Here is a 15,191-nt window from a genome sequence, read left to right as displayed (position 1 = left end):
CTAAGGGATGCATTGTCCTCAATACATGTGCAGATATGTAATAGAAAAACAAAAATATAGATATGTACAGAAAATGTCATGGCAAAAGAAATAAAATGAATGAGGTAGGGAAAAAAATTTCCCTGGCTTGGGTTGGAGTGTAGTTCATTCGGCAGTGCAAGTGGATTTACATGCACTGACTTTATACCACAGCTTCCTCTTCATGGGGTTCATTTCGTCCCTTTCTTTATGAATTTATATGAACTCATTAATAAGATGATCAATGTCGTGGTCTTGTACAATCGTGGAAGCTAGTGGGGTGGGTGGAACAGGGTCCTTACCTTTTGCGATGGCAGTATTGGCAGTGGTAGTTTCTTGGTGACCTAGCCCTAAAATAAAATTTTTGGCTTTTCCTTCTTGGGCTACCCAAGTAATAGAATAGGCCCAGCTATCCAAAAATCTCTCCCTTGGACTTTTCTGTCCAATCAACCCATGTTACCTCATACCTCAACATTCATTCACATAATTTGTCGCGGCATAATTTTTGAAAACCTAGAAAAACTGCTCATTAATCAAAGATAAAAACATAAATGAAACAATATTAAATAATCAATAATAATAGATAATAAAAACGAAATGAAATTAAAGAAATTAAAGAAAGGAAAAAAAATAAAACTGCCAACTCAAATATCTCAGAGGTTAATGGATTGCTTGTCACGATCCACATGAGGTCCCAAGTAGTGCTTTAAGAATTGTCCATTAACTTTGAATGTCACCACTGTTTTCAGGTCTTTGATACTAATAGCTTCATGCGAGTATATTTGAGCTACTTCAAAGGGACCTGACCAGCGAGATTTTAATTTACCAGGAAACAATTTGAGTCTAGAGTTAAACAACAACACTTGTTGCCCTGGTTCAAATTGCCTTGGCATAATTCTGTTATCATGCCAATGTTTGGTCTTCTTCTTATACAGTTTAGCATTTTCATATACGTCTACCCTAAATTCTTCCATTTCATTCAGTTCTACCAACTTTTTATGGCCAACAACGACCCAACCTATGTTCAGTTTTTTAATAACCCAAAATGCTTTGCACTTGAGCTCAATAGGTAGATGACATGACTTTCCATAAGCAAGCTTAAAATTTTATATCCCCAACGGTGTCTTAAATGCAGTATGATAGGCCAACAAAGCTTCATCTAATTTGAAGGACCAATCCTTACGAGTTGGGTTCACCATTTTTTCTAGAATCTTTTTAATTTCTCCGATAGAAATCTCAGCTTGTCCATTTGTTTGGGGATGATATGCCATGGCAATCTTATGTTTCATGTAACACCCCACACCCGTGCCTCACATTGAGTCGGAATGTAAGGCATTAACCTAACTTAAACTTATGCATATAAATGTTTTCATAACACCAAAACATGGTCAAATTAAAAATTTTTCAATTTTATTTATAAACTCCTTAATAAGAGCCTACTAAGCCCAAAACATCCGTTGGAACCCATTCAGAAACAATCCGAGTCCTTTAAAGGACTCTAAAAATAACTCTAAACATAGGGGCACACGTCCGTGTGGGAGGGGAAGCATGCCCATGTGACATTTCAACATGGTCGTGCTATTGGACCGTGTGGCTGACACGACCTAAGCAATACGAGACACGTCCATGTCCTATACCCGTATGGAAATAATTCTAAATGCACATTTATAGGAGTTTTCACACTGCCTAGAACACGCTCGTGTCACTGGCCTGTGTCCTTCACACGGCCATAACACGCCCGTGTCCTAGCCCGTGTGCAAAAACCTAGACTTCTGTTTTTGACGTCAGCAATCCTTAAGGTCCACACGGGCAAGGGACACGCCCATGTGCTAGGCCGTGCCTTTCACATAGCTAATACACAAGGCCGGGTCTCTGCCCATGTGTTTACTACCATGCATACTGACATACAATTCTTATGTGCAGGGGACACACGACCATATCACACGCCCATGTGGTGGATCGTGTGTCACACACGGCCTAGACACACGCCTGTGTGCCTACCCAGGTGGACAAAACAAGGCTATTTACCAAGCCTTTTCGTCACCCTTACTTATGTAACCTGCACAAAAATCACTCTATACTAACATAAGGGCACATCACATAGCCAAAAGAACCACAATGTACAACATTTCATTTATGCAATTTACTCATCCATGAAAACATCATCTTCTATTTATAAATCAAAATGAATATTGACCATCATCCATGGCCTTATACAAAATGAGTATCATATTCATCATATGAACCAACACATTATGGATAACTAACAAAACACTGAACAAAGACTCGAGCCCCTATACATGCCAGAAAACAAAACGATGAAACTAGCTATACCAAGGTCTTGAGTGATAGTGTGATCGAAGCTTTTAATGTCACTGGATCCCCGATGCTAGCTTGGCGGCACTAAAAGCAAAGAAAAGAAAAGAGGGTAAGTGTGGGAGCTTAGTAAGTACATATGTGCAAATAAAGTGTAATTATAAGAAATCATATTCACCTAGCGGTAGTTTGTCATGCTTAAAAGATATAAATCACTTAACGCCTCTATCTTACTATTCCTTTCATTCATGTATATTTAATACACCTCCTTCTTTACTCAGGTCCTAACCATGAGTTCGATATACATACCTCATCAAAGTGTTCACCAATTAAATCTTCTGGCTACCCGTTGAACTCTCAAAATACATATGGATACGCAGGGAATTTGAGTCTAAATGCCATATGAGAAATCAGGGCCACCTCGTGCTATGAAACACTCACATTTGAGCTACTCACGGGCCTTTTATCAAGTCAGGACCCGGACCCCATAGCTATTATGTAACGTTTTCTCATTGAGCCACTCACGGGTTTATACACAAGGTCAGTACTCGAACCCACGTTACCAATAGCATTTATCTCATGAACTCAGACTCAACTGATGAGTTCAGACCACATAATTTTCATAACATGCCCCTTTGTATCCTATGCTATGTCTAAGGTTCAACGGGGCTTCATATCAAATCAAATAGCAACGCATTTGCTCACATTGTAATTTACTCGCATAACATGTCATTCATACTTTTATGGCAATAATTAGAATTTAGATACATAACAACAATAAGCTAATTACACACGTATATTATTAAGATGTACCAAAGTAAGCTTCAATAACACATTATTTACATATATACTTACCTCGATACAAAATGATAAAGACGAGCTTAATTCTCGTAAACTTTGTTCTTACCTCGATCAAGACCCGAATCACGTTTCTCTTATCTAAATTAATAAAATTCATTTATTTCATCAACATATCAATTTAGACGCCCGAAAGTTCATAATTGGGAAAAATGACTATTTTGCCCCTAGAATTTCACAAAATGACCATCTTACCCCTATGCTCGAAAATTAATTTTTTATTGAATATCTTCGAATCATATACCTAGCCGAACCCTTTTTACTCTTATAGTAATCCAAAATTTCCACTATTTCACACATTTATCATATATTTTACAACTCATGCAAAATAGCCCTATTAGGGTTTTCATGAGAAATCCCTTCACAAAAGTTGTTTATTCCTCACCAAAGGATCATATTATTCCATAAAAATTCAGAAAAAAACCCAAAAAATCTCATGGTAAAACCCTAGACTCTTGTTCATTTTGTAAAATAGTCCCCTCATTAGAAAGCTCATGACACAAGGGTCTCAAAAATGTAAAAATCTTCAAGAAATATCGTTAGAATCACTTACTTGTGAAGGCTTAATGTTGCTGAAATTTTTCAAGCTTCCATGGCCATTTCTTGGGAGAAAATCAGTGGGAAAGGAGATAGCAAAAACAAAAAAGATGATAGCCTTTTCTCTTAGGTTTTATTTTATTCAAATTAGGTCACCTAACTTTGACTTTTCCATTTTCTTTGCCTCATGGCCGGCCAAGCCTATATCTAAAGGGTCTATTTGCCCTTTAAAGACCCCCAATTTAAGTTTCATGGCAAATTAACACCTGTAGCTATCAATTTAAGACTTTTAAATTTTATGCAATTTAGTCCTTTTTTGCAATTAAGCTCACAAACGCTAAAATTACTTCATCAAATTTTTCATGCATTAATTTAAACATGCTATAATCCTAAAATAATAATAAAATACTTTCTCTGACCTCAGATTAGTGGTCTCGAAACCACTATTTCGACTAGGCCCAAAATCGGGCTGCTACAATTCTCCCCTTTTAGGGATTTTTGTCCCCGAAAATCTTACCGATAAAAAGGTTTAGGTATTGGCTTTTCATGATTTATTCGGGCTCCCATGTGGCCTCTCCAACCCCTTGTCTCTGCCATAATACTTTCACAAGGGAAACGCTCTTATTTCTCAGTTGCTTAACCTTTCGGGCTAGGATCTTAACAGGTTCCTCACCATAAGACATATCCGATCTAATCTCTACTTCAGTAGTGGAAATCACATGTGAAGGGTCAGAGCGGTATCGGTGTAACATGGACACATAGAATACATCATGGATCTTTTTCAATTCCAATGGTCAGGCTAACCGATAGGCTACCGGTCCAAATCTCTCAATCACTTCATAAGGTCCGATTAAATGCAGACTCAGTTTACCCTTCTTACGGAATCTAAGAACTTTCCTCCACGGAGATACTTTTAGAAATACCTTATCCCCAACTTGAAACTCGATCTCTTTTCTTTTCAAATCTGCATAGGATTTCTGCCTATTCAAGGCAGCCTTCAAACAGTCACGAATCACTTTAACTTTCTCTTCAGTCTCCTTGATTAGATCGACCCCGTGAATCTAACTCTCTCTGAGCTCGATCCAATAAAAGGACGTTCAACACTTTCGCCCAAATAAAGCCTTATAAGGCGCCATCTTCAAACTCGACTGATAGCTATTATTGTAGGTGAATTCAGCCAATGGTAAGTACCTTTCCCAACTACCTTGAAATTCGAGAACACAACTCCGCAACATATCTTCTAAAGTCTGAATCACTCTTTTCGACTGACCATCAGTTTGTGGGTGAAATGCCGTGCTGAAACTCAACTTTGTTCCCAATGCCACTTGTAACTTTTTCCAAAACCTCGAGGTAAATCTCGGGTCCCTATCCTAAATAATCGACAAGGGCACCTCGTGTAGTCTCACAATTTTAGAAATGTACAAGTCAACCAATCTCTCAAGGGAGTAGTCGGTACGCACCGGTATGAAATGTGCTGAACTTGTTAGCCTATCCACAATAACCCAAACAACATCCTTTTTCTTCGGGGTTACCGGCAAACACGTCACGAAATCCATAATAATCTGATCCCACTTCCAGTCGGGGACCATGATAGGCTGAATTAGACCCAAAGGTACTTGGTGTTCAGCCTTCACTTGCTGACACACAAGACAATTGGAAACAGACTCTAAAATGTCTCTTTTCATTCCTGACCACCAATACATTTTCTTCAAATTGTTATAGATTTTTGTACTCCCGGGGTGTACTGATAAACAACAATTATATGCCTCATCTAATATCTTCCAAATCAATTTGGTGTCCTCAGGAACACAAATCCTATCCCGGAATCTCAAGCAACCGTCGGAACCGATCTGAAAATCTGATTCGCACAGGGTTTTCTTGGATAGGAATTCGTTATCACTCTTCTGAGCCTCAAAAATTTCTTGAAGAAATGTCTGTCTAGCTTTTAGCTCTGCTAGAACCGAACCATCCTCTGACAAGGTCAATTGGGCTTTCATTGTTCTCAAAGCAAACAATGATTTTCTACTTAATGCATCAGCGACCACGTTTGCTTTTCTTGAATGGTAATCTATAATCAACTCAAAATCTTTTAATAGTTCCAACCATCTATGTTGCCTCAGATTTAAATCCTTTTGGGTCATCAAGTACTTTAGACTTTTATGATCAGAGTATATATGGCATATTTCTCCGAACAAATAATGCCGCCAGATCTTCAGAGCAAATACTATGGAGGCCAACTCTAGGTCGTGTGTTGGATAGTTCTTCTCGTGAGGTTTCAATTGTCTGAGGCATAAGCCACAACTTTGCCTTCCTGCATAAGTACACATCCCAACCCATTTAGAGAAGCATCGCTATAAATCACAAACTCTTTTCCTGATTTTGGTTGCACTAATATTGGAGCCTCAGTTAACAACATCTTTAGCTTCTCGAAACTCTGCTGACACTTATCCGACCATTCAAACTGAACCCCTTTTTGAAGCAACCTTGTAATAGGAGTCGCAATCATAGAGAAGTCCTTTACAAATCATAAAAAACTCGTAACTTCAATCACATTCTTTGGTGGTTTCCATTCAACAATAGTAGAAACTTTGCTGGGATCAACCCTAATACCATCACTCGAAACAATATGGCCTAAAAAGCTAACTTCTCTAAGCCAAAGCTCATTTTTACTAAATTTGGCATACAATTGATTGTCCCTCAGAGTCTGCAATACAGTTCTCAAGTGTTCGACATGTTCTACCCTGTCTCTAGAGTATATCAGGATGTCATCGATGAATACAACTACAAACTTATCTAGATATGGCCGAAATATTTTATTCATTAAATCCATAAACACGACAGGAGCATTTGTTAAGCTAAAAGGCATGACGGGGAACTCATAGTGGCCATACAACATTCTAAAAGTGGTTTTAGGCACATCTGCCTCTTTGACTCGTAGTTGATAGTAGCGGATCTCAAGTCTATCTTAGAAAACCATGCTGCTCCCTTCATTTGGTCAAACAAGTCGTCAATTCGCGGAAACGGGTATTTTTTCTTGATCGTCCTTTTATTTAACTACCGGTAATCTATGCACAACCTTATAGATCCATCTTTCTTTTTCACAAATAATACTGGAGCACTCCACGGTGAAAAGCTTGGTCTCACGAAACCCTTGTCGATTAATTCTTATAACTATGACTTTAGTTCTTTTAGCTTAGTCGGGGCCATCCGATACGGAGCAATTGAAATAGGCGTGGTCCCTGGCATTAACTCTATACCAAACTTAAACTCTCTATTAGAGGGTAACCAGGCAATTCTTCTGGGAATACGTCCACATATTTACTTACAACCGGTACTGACTCAACCTTCAACTCCAAATCCTTAGTATTCATTACAAAGGCCAAATAAACTTCACCTCCTTTCCTCAAATATTTTTAGGCAGACATAGAGGATATCACCATAGGCAAGTTCACTGGCTCACCTGATTCAATCCAAAGGCTTTCACCATTTTCATATTTTAATTTAATAGCTTTTTGTCTACAGTTTATTACAGCATCATGGAATGTCAACTAGTCCATACCCAATATGACATCAAACTCATCAAATGGTAACAACATCAAATCGGCCGAAAAACAATGACCTTTAACTATTAAAGGACATTTCTTACACTCTTTATCGACAATCACATGTTTGCCTAATGGGTTTGACACTTTAATCATAAATTTCGTAGACTCAACAGACATCTTCGTGCTAGGCACCAACTTTATGCACACATACGTATGAGTAGAACCAGGGTCAATCAAAGCAATAATAGTATTATCATAGAGAGAGAATGTATGGTGATCACATCAGAAGAGGATGCATCTTTACATGCTCGTATGGCGTAGGTCCTAGCCGGAGCCCTAACTTCAGACCTTATAGTGGTGCCTCTCGTTACATTCTTGCTGCCAGCCCCAACTCCAACATTCTTCTGTGGCCTTCCTTTAGAATTGGTGTCACTTGGCCTTGTAGTTTTAAATTTTTCTTTATCATTCATCTCAGGGCAATCCTTGATAAAGTGGTCTTGAGAACCACACCAAAAATAAGATCTATCATTCATTCTACACTTGCAGAAGTGATTTCTACCTCAATGTTGGCACTCGGGTTTGGAAGATCTGACATTGTCTACACTAGCCACTAATGTAGCCCGAGGCTTAAAATCCAAATCTTGCTTCTTACGGTCTCGATATGAATGTCTAGTAGATACGTGGGAATGAGAGTAGACATCTCTGGATTTCTTAGACTGAGATGGAAATGATTTGCTCGCATGCCTCTTCCTTGCATCTCTTGTTTCAGCTTTGGTTTTCTTCTTTTCCTTTATTGATTCCTCGGCTTTATAGGTCCGATCAACAAGTACTACGAACTCTTTCAACTCAAGGACTCCCACTGATAGTCTAATGTCCTCATTAAGTCCGTCTTCAAACCTTCAACACATTTTAGCCTCGGAGGGCACACACTCCTGAGCATACTTACTAAGTCAGACGGACACTCTTTCATATTCAGCAATCGTCATACGGCCTTGTTTCGAGTTGAAAAATTCCTTATGCTTTTGATCCATAAATCTTTCATTGATGTATTTCTTCCGGAATTCCTCTTGGAAGAATTCTCATATGACCCTTTCATGAGGCACCATTGAGATTAACGTCTTCCACCAATAATATTCTAAGTCATTCAACAAAGATATGGCACACTTCAAGCATTCTTCAGAAGTGCAAGATAATTCATCGAATACCCTGATGGTGTTCTCAAGCCAGAATTCTACCCTTTCAAGGTCATCATCTTTATTAGCACAGAACTCTTCGGCTCTATGCTTCTGGATCTTATCTACTAGAGGTCTATCCTGCCTTTCAAGGTCCATACCCTGGTGTATTACGGGGACAAGTTGAGGAATAGGTGGGGGTGGAGGGGGTTGAGCATTCGGGTTCCCTCAGATGAACTCCATGTAACACTCATTCATCATGTGGAGAAAGGCCTCTCGAGCCCTCTCTCCTCCTCCTTAACTAACCGTGGGAGGTTGATTATTGGATGGCGCATTACTTTCTACATCGTTTATTATAGTTCGATCGAGATCCATTACTATATGAAAACATAATTTAAAAAGGTCAGGAGTCGTCACACTATCACAATTTATTTATGGCATGTATAGTTAGACTCGTACACACGCTACGTTAGTCTAAAAATTGACTAAATTGTAGCTCTGATACCACTAAATGTAACACCCCACACCCATTCCCCACGCTGGGTCGGAATGTGAGGCATTACCTAACTTAAACTTATGCATATAAATGTTTTCATAACACCAAAACATGGTCAAATTAAAACTTTTTCAATTTTATTTATAAACTCCTTAGTAAGAGCCTACTAAGCCCAAAACATCCATTGGAACCCATTTGAAAATAATCCGAGTCCTTTAAAGGACTCTAAAAATAACTCTTAACATAGGGGCACACGCCCGTGTGGGAGGGGCAACATGGTCATGCTATTGGCCCGTGTGGCTCACACAGCCTAAGCAATTCAGGGGCACATTCGTGTCCTATACCCGTATAGAATTAATTCTAAATGCACACTTATAGGGGTTTTCACACATCCTAGAACATGCCTGTGTCTCTGGCCCATATCCTTCACACGGCCATGACACGCCCGTGTCCTAGCCCGTGTGCAAAAACCTAGACATTCTGTTTTTGACATCAGCAATCCTTAAGGGCCACACAGTCAAAGAACATCCTCGTGTACTTAGTCGTGCCTTTCAACACGGCTGAGACACACGGTCGTGTCTTTGCCCGTGTGTTTACTACCATGCATACTGACTTACAATTCTTACATGCTGGGGACACATGGCCATGTCACATGCCCATGTGGTGGACCGTGTGTTACGCACGACCTAGACACACGCCCGTATACCTACCTGTGTGGACAAAATAAGGCTATTTACCAAGCCTTTTCGTCACTCTTACTTATGTAACCTACACAAAAATCACTTTATACTAACATAAGGGCACATCACATAGCCAAAATAACCACAATGGACAACATTTCATTTATGCAATTTACTCATCCATGAAAACATCATCTTCTATTAATAAATCAAAATGAATATTGACCATCATCCATGGCCTTATACAAAATGAGTATCATATTCATCATATGAACCAACACATTACAACTAACTAACAAAACACTAAACAAAGACTCGAGTCCCTATACATGCCAGAAAACAAAACGATGAAACTAGCTATACTAAGGTTTTGAGTGATAGAGTGATCGAAGCTTTTGATGTCACTGGATCCCCGATGCTAGCTTGGTGGCACTAAAAGGAAAGAAAAGAAAGGAAGGTAAGCGTGGGAGCTTAACAAGTACGTATGTGCAAATAAAGTGTAATTATAAGAAATCATATTCACCCAATGGTAGTTTTTCATGCTTAAAAGATATAAATCACTTAATGCCTCTATCTTACTCTTCCTTCCATTCATGTATATTTAATACACCTTGTTCTTTACTCAGGTCCTAACCATGAGTTCGATATACAAGCCTTATCAAAGTGTTCACCAACTAAATCTTCGGGTTACCCGTTGAACTCTCAAAATACATATGGATACGTGGAGAATTTGCGTCTAAATGCCATATGAGAAATCAGGGCTACCTTGTGCTATGAAACACTCACATTTGAGCTACTCAAGGGCCTTTTTATCAAGTCAGGACCTAGACCCCATAGCTATTATGTAACGTTTGCTCATTGGGCCACTCACAGGTCTGTACACAAAGTCAGTACCCGGACCCACGTTATCTATAGCATTTATCCCATGAACTCAAACTTAACTCATGAGTTCAAACCACATAATTTTCATAACATGCCCCTTTGTATCCTATGCTATGTCTACAGGGCTTCATATCAAATCAAATAGCATCGCATTTGCTCACATTGTAATTTACTCGCATAACATGTCATTCATACTTTCATGGCAACAATTAGAATTTAGATACATAACAATAATAAGCTAATTACACACGTATATTATTAAAATATACCAAAGTAAGTTTCAATAACACATTATTTACATATGTACTTACCTTGATGCAAAATGATGAAGACGAGCTTAATCTTCGTGAACTTTGTTCTTACCCCGATTAAGAACCGAATCATGTTTCTCTTGATCTAAATTAATAAAATTCATTTATTACATCAACATATCAATTTTGACGCCCAAAAGTTCATAATTGGGCAAAATGACTATTTTGCTCCTAGATTTTTATAAAATGACCATTTTACCCCTATTCTCGAAAATTGATTTTTTATTGAATTTCTTCATATTATAAACCTAGCCGAACCCTTTTTACTCTTATAGTAATCCAAAATTTCCACTATTTCACACATTTATCATATATTTTACAACTCATGCAAAATAGCCCCTATTAGGGTTTTCATGAGAAATCCCTTCACAAAAGTTGTTTATTCCCCACCAAAGGATCATATTATTCCATAAAAATTCAGAAAACAACTCAAAAAATCTCATGGAAAAACCCTAGATTCTTGTTCATTTTGCAAAATAGTCCCTTCATTAGAAAGCTCACGACACAAGGGTCTCAAAAATGTAAAAATCTTCAAGAAATCTTGTTAGAATCACTTACTTGTGAAGGCTTAATGTTGCTGAAATTTTTCAAGCTTCCATGGCCATTTCTTGGGAGAAAATCAGTGGGAAAGGAGATAGCAAAAACAAAAAAGATGATAGCCTTTTCTCTTAGGTTTTATTTTATTCAAATTAGGTCACCTAACTTTGACTTTTCCATTTTCTTTGCCTCATGGCCGGCCAAGCCTATATCTAATGAGTCTATTTGCCCTTTAAAGACCCCCCAATTTAAGTTTCATGGCAAATTAACACCTGTAGCTATCAATTTAAGACTTTTGAATTTTATGCAATTTAGTCCTTTTTCGCAATTAAGTTTACAAACATTAAAATTACTTCACCAAATTTTTCATGCATTAATTTAAACATGCTATAATCCTAAAATAATAAAATACTTTCTCTAACCTCAGATTAGTGGTCTCGAAACCACTATGCTGACTAGGGCCAAAATTGGGCTATTACATTTCACCCCATACTGATGCAAGGCATTAGCCACTAGCTTGCAATCAAAATGAGATCCTTCATCACTAATAATGGTTCTAGGCCTACCGAATACTGTGAAAATGTTCTTGTACAAGAACTTCATTATTGACTTTGCATCATTAGTAGGAAGTGCAACAACTTCAACCCACTTAGAGACATAGTCAACTATCAACAATATGTATAGGTTGCCCATTGACGGTGGAAATGGACCTATAAAGTCTATTTCCCATGCATCAAACAACTCAATCTCTAGAATATTTTGCAATGGGATTTCATGTCTCCTAGATATATTTCCTGTCCTTTGAGAATGGTCACACAACTAATAAAATGCATGAGCATCCTTGAACAGACTCAACCAATAAAATCCTGACTGTAGTACTTTGGCAGCAGTTCTCATTCCTTCAAAGTGTCCTCTTTAAAGAGCTGAATGAAAATGTTGTAGAATGCTATGTATTTTTTCATCAGGGACATAGTTCCTAATTATTTGATTAGCACAATGCTTAATTAGGAAGGGTTCATCCCCATAATAATGCTTGGCATCATGAATGAAATTATGTCTTTTTTGGCTGTTGAGATCAGGTGGCATCAAACCACTTACTAAAAAGTTCACCATATCGACATACTAAGGTAATGCCATAGCAACTAACAGCTGCTTATCTAGAAAGTTTTCTTTAATAAGTTTGTCATTGCCATATTTATTTCCAGATTCTAACGTTGACAAGTGATCATCCATTTGATTTTTAGTCCCCTTTCGATATCTAATTTCCAAGTTGAACTCCTGCAACAAGAGTATTCATCGAATCAATCTTGGCTTGGAATCTTTCTTGCTCACCAAAAACTTAATAAAAGAGTGACCCATGTAGACTGTGACATTGGTACCAACTAGATAAGAACATAATTTATCAAATGTGAATACCACAACCAATAACTCCTTTTCAGTGGTGGTGTAGTTAAGCTACGTATCTGTCAAGGTCCTATTTGCATAATAAATTGTATGAAATACCTTGTCTTCCATTTTCCCTAACAGTGCTCCCACAGCATAACCGCTGAAGTCACACATGTGTTCAAAATCCCACAGCATAATGCAATGTCCAATTTGGAGTTATTACAATTGGTGCTGCTACAAGTCGTGTTTTCAATTCCTCAAAAGCTATCAAACAATGTTCATCGAAATTGAAAGGTCTATTCTGCTCCAGCAAGGTGTACAAGGGTTTATATATCTTCGAGAAATCCTTAATGAATCTTCTATAAAATCCCGTATGACCTAAAAAACTTCTAATACCTTGGACACTGGTAAGAGGTGGTAATTTTTTTATTACATCAATATTTTCTCTATCCACTTCAATCTTTCACTATGATATCCTATGCCTCAGAACAATTCTGTAACACCTCTTACCTGTATCCGACGCCGGGACAGGGTTTGAGGCATTACCGGACTTAAAAGTACACAATTTTATAAAATCGGGCCATAAAATTTCATTTAAATTAAAAACATTCAATCACATGCATAATGTCCCTTACACGAGCTACCAAGGCTCGAAACATGCATTAAGGGCGGTTTGGGACTAAACCAAAAACTTTAGAAAGTTTTGGGAAAACTTAGAAAAATTTTCATGAAACAGGGTCACACGTTCGTGTGGACACAAGGACACGCCTGTGTGTCTTCAACATGCCCGTGTAACTCTCTGTTTATGACGTCGGCAAAACAAATTGAATCACACGGATAGGCCACACGCCTGTGTGCTAGGCCGTGTCCTCCACACAGCTTAGACACTTGGTCGTGTCTCTACCCATATGGCTAGCACTTAGGCTATTTTCCAAGCCTTTTGTTACCATTAATCCCTCACATTTTTACACACATCAAAGATATTCATCATCGCATCATTTTAATGATTTAGCATACTTCACTAAGGTATATTCTTAACATTAACATGCTATCGTTCACAAGTTACACATACTCATATAATGCCAAATCTAGACACAACAATCCATATTCATTGACCCTGTCATATGATGACCGTTTATACCAAATTTTCATGTTCATCGACTTATCAAGTGACCTTATTTAAACATCAAGCATTCACGTCCAATCAACATCGTCTTATTTCCATAACATACAATTACTTCATGGCTATGACCATTTCGATTGGTCATGAAGCATTTATCATACACATATGTCTTAACACCAATCATGCATGTCCCACAAGCATAAACACATCATTGCACCACAAGCATTTGAACTTAGCATGGATAACTAGGCTTACAAGTCACAATCATTATAAGCGACATCTCATGGCTATATATAATGAATCAATATAATCCAATACATTTGGCTATTCATAACAACATCTATCATAAAAACTAAGTCACTATACATGCCACTCACTTGAAGGTGCTTAATACATATATGTTAATACTCCAAAGGTGATGACTTGATAGTGTGATACTGCCTCCGATGATCTCCAACCCTGAGCTAACCTGTCAATGCTAAAGAAATGGAAAGGAGGGATTAAGCTTTATAGCTTAGTAAGTCCATATGAAAATAATACGAAATTTTATCAACATGTTTCCTAAGGTAATACAATCACAAGTTCACTTTTAGTTATGTTCAAGTCAAGCTGTCTATTCAAGTCAAAGTCACTAAATTATTTATATCTTGAGCTACGAAACTCTAAATTAAGATCCACTAATTTTCTATGAAACTAGACTCACATATCTTATTGCCATAAAATTTTCACAATTTTTGGTCTAGCCAATAAGTAAAGTTTATTCTTCAAAGTTACCCCTATTCTGCTGTTTGACAGCTTTGACCTTTCTTTACTATAAATTAATTATCTCACAGTACGAGATTCGGTTAGTGTTTCCATCTATTTCCCTTAAATTTAGTATTTATTCATATAAATTATAACCCATAATTATTTTCATACAATTTTTAATGATTTTCCAAAGTTAAAATACGGGAGCCCAGAATCACTCTGACCCTGTCTCCAAAAAATTAAAATATCTCACAATATAAAATTCTTTTTCTTACATGTTTCCTCTATGTGAAACTAGACTCAATAAGCATTAATTTAATATCTTATTCAGTCTCTAATTCGATTTTCACAATTTTTGGTGGATTTTCAAAGTCGGACTACTGCTGCTGTCCCAAAACTGTTTTAGTGCAATATAATAATAACTATCATAAGTTCACTTTCAACTAATCGTGAACTTAGCATTTCATGAATTCCATGTTCAAATGTGCAATATAAGTTAACATGATATTGCAACAAAATTCATAATCATAATTCATACATCTTAGCTCACTGATATCTCAACATTTCAAAGTCTCAATAACCA

The sequence above is a fragment of the Gossypium arboreum genome, chromosome 8 (assembly GCF_025698485.1).
Source record: "Gossypium arboreum isolate Shixiya-1 chromosome 8, ASM2569848v2, whole genome shotgun sequence".
Classification (NCBI taxonomy): Eukaryota; Viridiplantae; Streptophyta; class Magnoliopsida; order Malvales; family Malvaceae; genus Gossypium; species Gossypium arboreum.
Note: the sequence above shows the minus strand (reverse complement) of the source record.